This window comes from Echinops telfairi, unplaced genomic scaffold (genome assembly GCF_000313985.2).
Source record: "Echinops telfairi isolate 266 unplaced genomic scaffold, ASM31398v2 ScPeMD7_3533;HRSCAF=4204_1, whole genome shotgun sequence".
Taxonomy (NCBI): Eukaryota; Metazoa; Chordata; class Mammalia; order Afrosoricida; family Tenrecidae; genus Echinops; species Echinops telfairi.
Genome location: NW_022107432.1, coordinates 18,424,870 through 18,432,798, shown reverse-complemented (window position 1 = coordinate 18,432,798; position 7,929 = coordinate 18,424,870). Strand labels below are relative to the sequence as shown.

The window sequence follows — 7,929 nt, the reverse complement described above, 5'->3', positions numbered from 1 at the left end:
GGGGGGGGCTGATATCCAGGCCCTATCTTAAGTGTTTCCTCATCTTTTCATCAAGTAATGACCCATGCTGGGCTGCTCACTGAAAGGTCAGCAGTCTGAAACTACCAGCCACACCACAGGAGAAAGAGGTGGCTTCTTTCTGCTTCCCTAAAGCGTTATGACCGCCCGGGCATGTGGGCGGGCGAAGGCGGTTTGAATGAGACTAAGACGGAACCGGAGCCGGGAGCCAGGTATGGGCACTGGTCCAGGTTCAGTGGAAAGCCGAAGTTGGCAGTGAATGTATACTCGACGTCAGTCACCTGCGAGAACCTGGGTCGACATGGCATGCTGCCTAGGACCAATGAGTCCCTGCAGTTGAACCTGACAAAGATCGGCCAGTTGTGCTCAGAGATTGCTTATTGCCAATTCATGGGCATGCTGTTCCCTGGTTCCATTACCTTGAAGAGAGTGAAATTCTGAGCTAAGCTAGAACGCAAATATATTCAGAATTTCAAAATACTACAAGCAGGCTTTAAGAGGATGGGTGTTGACAAAAATCACCCCTGTGGAAAAATGTGTAAGGGAATTTTACATTTGCTCAGTGGTTCAAGAAGTTTTTTGATGCAAGCTACGAAGGCAAAGACTATGACCCTGTAGCTGCCACACAAGGTCAGGAGCACCCCTTCGCTTGGTGCTCCAGCTCTGAGAACCGGAGAAACCGCTGAGCACTAGCAGCGCAGCCCCACAGAGGCCCATTGCAACACAGAGAACTGCGGCACGGCACGTGCTAAAGCCGCCCAGGGGAGGAGAGGAAGAATCGTGGGCCACAGGACGGCTAAGCAGGCGAATTGATGCGCAGGTCAACCTCCTGAAGCTTCCAGTTGATGATCCGAAGAAGAGGGATTTCTATTTTGGGAAGCCCAGGAACATTGAGTTGACTTGTCAGGAGAATGAGGGGAAACACCCTTTCTGCAGACGACTGTGGATATTCTCTACGCCACAGATGGAAGCTTTGTGAGACCAGGTGAAGCGGGGTGGGGAGGGGGAGCGGTGCACAAGAGGAGCAAGAAGAGTATTAACAGCCCGGAGCAGCAGAGCACCATTTGGATTCTTTACTCCAAATCAGGTGCTTAACTGCATAGGATTCCTAGAGGGCTCACTGGTTTCTTTTCATAACCAAAAAGTCCCTCTTCATAAAGTGCACTGTGCAGAAGGCTCCCTCCTTCTCCCATACGTTTGAGTGAGGAGCTTTCTGCCTTGTAGCAGGGCAGCATTCACATCTAGTTGGCTCTCCCAGAGAGCAAAGGGGCTCATGGTGGCTTGGTGGAGGCAGTGTCAGTGGAGAAATATAAAGACTGAATTGGATGGTAAGCTAATGTGAAATCTAGGCAGAGAATGTTTAATAAATCAATAATGCCTTAAGAGTTTGAGAGATAGATGATAGATGGATGGATGGATGGATAGATAGATAGATAGATAGATAGATAGATAGATAGATAGTTGTAGTCTCAGAAATCCATAGGGGCCATTCTACCTTGTCCTATAGAGTCACTAGGAGTTGGAATTGACTCAATGGTTATGGGCTTGCTGTTGATGAGTGATGCACATTGAGTCACAAAACAAAAGCCCTCAAATCCACTACCAATGAGTTGATTCAAATTCATAGCAACCTGATATAGGGTTTTTGAGGCTATGAGTCTTTATAGAAGCAGATAGCTTCCTCTTTTCTCCCACAGAGGGGCTGATGGGTTTGAAGCACAGGCTCTGTGGTGACAGTCCAGTCGCCTTACACTACAGTACCACCAGGACGCTCCCTTTGCCCCCAGAGGTGGCACACACTTTCCCCCTTGCTTCTTTCGTCTCTGAGAATACACAGTCAGTCCAGGGACCTCTGCCCAGGAGGATCAACAACCCAAATGCAGTTACAGCTGTGTTGCACATTGCTCAGAAGGAAGGCCACAGATGCCTATCTGTGCCCATTTTCTACCCCAGGGTTTCCCTTTGTGCGACTAAGAGGGAGACTCCTATCTTTATGTACACTGAAAGCACACAGAGGTTAGCCTGTGGGAAAGCTGTTTTAGGGAAGCTTCTATAAGGAAGGATGATGATTAAATGCATCTTTTCTGCTTTGCACACTTTTAAGTTTCAGTTCCTCATTTCATCCGATGGCCTAGACATTGCTGTTTTAAGGGCCATCTCTATCAACTCATATTCAGCAAAAACCAACTCATTAGACCCACCCACCCACCCACTGCTACTAACACAGCATCTCTCTGGGATTTCCCATGTCTGTCCACGTTTCCTTACATACAAGAAGCTTTTTTATTCAAAGTTCTCAGGCTCAGCATGATCTCTGCTTTACTCTGTAAAATGCTTTCTCAGGATAATAAGCTTCATTTTGCAAGACTATCTGATAGACCACTTCCCCTTTGGGCATCATGCCTATAATTCTTGCAAGTGTCAATAGTGGAATTGTGGTTATGGTTATGGGAGTTACATCCCAATGGTTAGTCTTACCCAAGTGATGGGTAATTAAAAGTATGTTTTGGTGGTTTTTTTCAAATGTAAGTTAGCCTTTTGTGTCTATATCAGTTAACTAGTCATCCTAAGAAATGGGCAAGAAAGTGACAAATTAGAGCAAAATGCAAGGCAAAGGACATAATTAGGTAGCAGAAAAGATTTGTTTTATCCATAAATAATGAAATAATTAATAATAATATAAAGCTAAATTCCAGTAATCAACAACCACTGCTTCACTTAACAATGGCCCTAATCAAGTGTATGGAATAGAAAACACATCTATTTCAACCAGTACTTATTGATGTGGTTGCTGTGTTAGTCTGGGTAGCCTACAGAAACAAATCCACAGAAACTCATATGTGTATAAGAGAGAGTTTTATATAAACGTTTTATATAAAAGTTTTATGTAAGTGTACATTAAGAAAGCAGCCCAATCCAGTCCTATCCAAACCCATATGTCCAACACCAATCTACAAAGTCCTCCTCAAACTCACAAAACACATGCAATAACACCAAATGCAGAAGAAAAGCTGAATCAGTGAGTGTTTAAGCATCTCAGTGCTGGCTGGGGTCTCCACACGGCTGCTCCAGCACCCAGGCTGCATCGGGGCAGGTCCATGTGGCTTCTCCTCAGGGATGTCTCGCAGGAAATGAACCTGGCCAGCTGAGGCAGCCGCACACTGATCTGACCATCAGAGAACAAGAGACCAGAGAACAAAAAAAGCAAGGCTCACCGAGTCATTTATCTTTCCGCCCTTCAATTAATCCCACGTGTTTATGGGCCAGGTTGGCACAATAAACTTTTACTATCGCAGTTGCTAAAGCCCAGTCTGTGGACTGTCTCAAAGTATTGATTATCTTTTCATTTTACATGGTTTGTTTTGGTCTGCCCTATACAATTTTTAAAATAGTTTAGTTCTGAATGATCAATACTTGTGCATGGTATAATTCACTAGTTACAAAAGTACGTGCAATGCAAAGTAAGTGTCTTCCGACCCCATCCAGAAATTCAATTCCTCTCTACAAGCATATTCACTATTCCAATTTGTTGTATCCATTTCATATCAGGAGCCTTGGAGGGTAATGGTTACAATGGCTACTAACCACAAGGTCAGCAGTTCAAATCCACCAGTCATTCCACAGGAGAAAGATATGGCTTTCTACTCCTATAAATGGTTACTATCTTGGAAAGTTGTACCCTCTCCTGAAGGATCAATATGCGTTATCATTGAATTGATGGCAACAAAAAAGAAACATATCTATCATGTGTTCCTGGCAGATATCTTGGTTAATATCCATTCTCAACTTCTTTCTAATATGCCTTCTTGTATTGCAGAAGCTAAAGCGCTAAAAATACCAGGTATGGGAATTAAGTACCAGAATTCCTGTTGTGACTGAAGTCCCTTTGATCAGATGCATAAAGGCCCTGCTGGAGCTGTCAGGTAAGCTTTGGGCTGCTCAAGGTCAACAGTTCAAACACTCCAGCTATCCCAAGAGAGGAAGATGAAGCTATCGGCTCCTGTGAAGATGTACAGCTTTGGAAACTTTGGATAGGGTAGATATGAGTTGAAATCAGCTTGATAGCAGTGGGTAAGCAACCAAATGCAGATAGCCCTGGTGGCATAGTGGGCTTAAGCATTGAGCTGCCAACCACAGGGGTAGTGGTTCAAATCCACGTGCTACTCCAAAAGAATAAATATGAGGCTGTCTGCTCCCATAAAGATGTGCAGTCTTGGAAGTAACAGTTCTAGTTTGTCCTGTATAGTTGAATTGATGATATTAATAATCAACTGCAGAAGCAGTTGGTGGTACCAATGTAATACACTTAACTGGTAACCTGGAAGGTTGGAGATCCTAGTCCATCAGAGGTGCCTTGGGGGGAAAAAGTCCTGGGTGGTCTATTTATGAAAGACTATGGCCACTAAAAATCCTACAGAGCACAGTTCTATTCTGAAACTCGTGGAGTTACCATGGGTCAAGATCAACTAAGTGATAACTGGTTTAGGTTGTTTGTTTGTTTTTAAATCAAATGCACTTGTGTGGTGCTTGATTTTTGAACTGCGGAAAGTGAGGTGAACTTCTAGTGTGGATCATGGCAGAGGCAGTGCAGATCAACACAGCAGTAGTACTGGATTTCCAGTTCAGCAAAGGTCGCTTTCTGTCACACAGGTGGTGTGGGTTCAGCAGTCGATAGCTTTACTCCAGCTTCCTGATCTCGTGGACACATACCTGATTATGACAGGAGGGCCAACTGTTGAGTGGGCTACTTCTACTTCTACTTCTTTGGAAATCACTTCTGGAAACGGTTAAAATTCCGTTAGGTCTTCAGCCAATAGTTTGGAGGCCATTGAAATAAATTCCTTTCTGCTTCACCCAGCTCAAACCACATTCCAATTCATAACAACCCTATAGCTGGAGATGATGTTTTCTATAACTGAATAGTGACTTATGAAATGTACGTCTATAATAACCACTATGAAATGCGATATGGCTCTACCTCAAACAACTGGGAATAGAGATTCTGTACAATTCAGTAGTCCCTCTGCTAGGTATAGACCCTAAAGAAGAGTCCTAACACAGTCAGATGTTTGCACACCCATGCTCATTGCAGTACGGTTCACAAGAGCAAGAAGATGCAAGCAACCTAAATGTCCATCAGTAGACAAGTGGATAAATAAACACTGGTATATACACATCATGGAATACTATGGATCACACAACTTTCCCCTAGTTCTTTGGTGCTTCCTTCCCCCCCACTATCATGACCTTAATTCTACCTTACAAATCGGATTAGACCAGAGCATGCACACTGCTACAGACAAGAGCCTGCAACACAGGGTTTCCAGGATAGATAAACCCCCCAGGGCCAATGGTGAGAGTGGAGACATCAAGAAGATTGGGGGAGGGTGGGGGACGAACAATGGAAAATTGGGTGAGGAGCGACGGAGGACGATGTAAGATGAAAATAATAATCTATAACTTATCAAGGGTTTGTGAGAGAGGGCGGGAGTGAGAGGGAGGGAGAAGAAATGGGGAGCTGATATGAAGGGCTCAAGTGGGAAGAGAATGCTTTGAAAATGATGATGGCAGCGTATGTGCGAATTTGCTTGACACACTGGGTGAATGTGTGGATTGTGATAAGAGATGTAAGAGCTCCCAATAAAAGTATTTAATCATAATAAAAAGAGTATATTAGTTGCATTCTATTCCCTTATACAGCTTTCTCATCATTGAGTTAATGTATCTTACTTAATTTATGCTGAGTCAGCCTGACTCTGTGGCAGTTACCAACAACTAGCTTTCTCAAAATGTTTCTATTTAAAACAGAAATATTGAGTAATTCTTTAAAAATTCAGAAACTCAAGCCTAAATTAAACTCTAGACTAACTAAATTAAGTTAGTCTAGAACCGTGGTTCTCAGCCTTCCTAATGGCATGACCCTTTCATACAGTTCCTCATGTTGTGGTGACCCCCAACCATAAAATTATTTTCGTTGCTACTTTGTCACTGTAATTCTGCTACTGTTATGAATCGTCATGTAATTATCTGATATGCAGGATGTATTGTCATTGTTACAAATTGAACATCATTAAAGCTAGTGATTCATCATAAAAACAATATGTGTGAAATATGTATTTCTAATGACAAATGAAGCATGGTGTAGCATGGGTAAGTGAAATATGTATTTCTAATGACAAATGAAGCATGGTGTAGCATGGGTAATAGTCTTCACGCCGGTACTCGTAGGTGGGCATCTCTGTATGTGAGCAGACCCGCCTGGAGATGGATAGAGGAGCGGTGTCTCTGTACCTAAGACCATCGGAAATATGTTTTCTGATGGGCTTAGGTCACCTCTGTGAAAAGGTCATTCGACCCCAAAGGGGTTACAACCCACAGGTTGAGAACCACTGGTCTAGAGCGAGAAATGGGAGTCTGTATCACAAAAGTGTTATCCAGGTAATTTTGAAGTTTAATAGTGGCCAAGGTATTCAGCCAAACATTCTAGTCAGCTTCAGGTGTTGAGGGTCAAAATAGCTGAGGGCCTACTTAACATTACTTTAGTGTCATTGATCCCTTGTACCATCAGTCATCAAGTTGCCACTGATCTAATGTGTGATGTAGTATAGGAACAAGAAAGGTCATCAAAAGATTTATTATTCACTCATAAATAAGCAATCTAAATGTTTCTAGGAGTGACATTTTTATGTGTTTTATAGGCTGAATTTTACAGTCGTGAAATATATGTGATTATTATCAAAAGGATAAAATATTGAAGTACTAAAGTATTTTAAAGACTTGATTTTATGTTTATAATAATTATTAAGAATTCTCAAATAGTTTAACAAATATAGAACTATATAGAAATATATAGAACTATATCTAGACAAAAAGTAAGGACTGACAAAATTTCAAGGAGGAATATGACATCCTTTATTTTGTTCCAATGAATATTCAAAGAATTTTCAAATAATAATACACAAAGAAAGGAGATGACAAATCCTGAAATTTGAACCTTTGCAGAAGTATTAGAAATATTGGCATTGAAAACATTAAACAACGTGATGGAGAGAAATGTCTATTAATTGTTGACTGAGAAGCAGTATCCGCCCAATTCACAAGAAAAGGTTAAAAAAGAAAATGAAATGAAATAATGTTAAAGAACTAGATTTGATTTTTAGCTATTTCTTTATAATTAAACTTTCAGGAAAAATAATCATATTTGGGAAACGTTTTCATCAACAATGATAAATTAAATATAACCCATTGCTGTTGATTCCATTCCTACTCAAAGCAACTACCCCATAGGGTTTCCACTGCTGCATCTTCACGGAAACAAACAGCTATTTCTTTCATAGGGAAATCTTCAAAAATCACATACACATATCTGTGTTAAATATCCACTTAGATAATAAAGGCAAAGAAGAAATTTTTTAAAGAGAAAAAATAAAGCTCAATACCCCTTTCTTACTAGGTCAACTACAAAACAAGGATTTTGAAGAGAATGCTCCGAGAAGAGAATTCGATACAATTTTGAATTTGTGGAGACGTTGCCTTCGCTAATTACTATTGGAGTAGGAGGTACACTTAGAAACGTGATTGCAATATTACCCAAATATCTTACCTAGGCAAACCTAAACTAAAATGATCACGTTCAACCCCTGACTTCTGCTAAAATAAACACATATTTAGCGTCACACAATGCGCGTGAGGGCGACCCCAAGAGAAAAGGAGTAAGGGGAGGTGATGGTTCCAACTCGACAAAGTCCAACTTCACATGAACTTGACTTCTGAAATGTTCACTAATGAAACTGTTGTCCTAGTTCTCAGTTACAAGTCCTGATTTATTTTTGTATCCTAGGATTTCAAACTATGATGATGATATCTAGTTCTGTTGAGTTCTGAGGCATATTGGTTTTCCTCTTCCATCAA

At 41.3% G+C, this 7,929-nt stretch overlaps 1 pseudogene; it reads left to right on the top strand.

The window, feature by feature from the left end:
* The first annotated feature begins 171 nt into the window (after nt 1-171).
* On the top strand, nt 172-1,113 carry LOC101638831 (annotated as a pseudogene).
* Nucleotides 1,114-7,929: the final 6,816 nt, after the last annotated feature.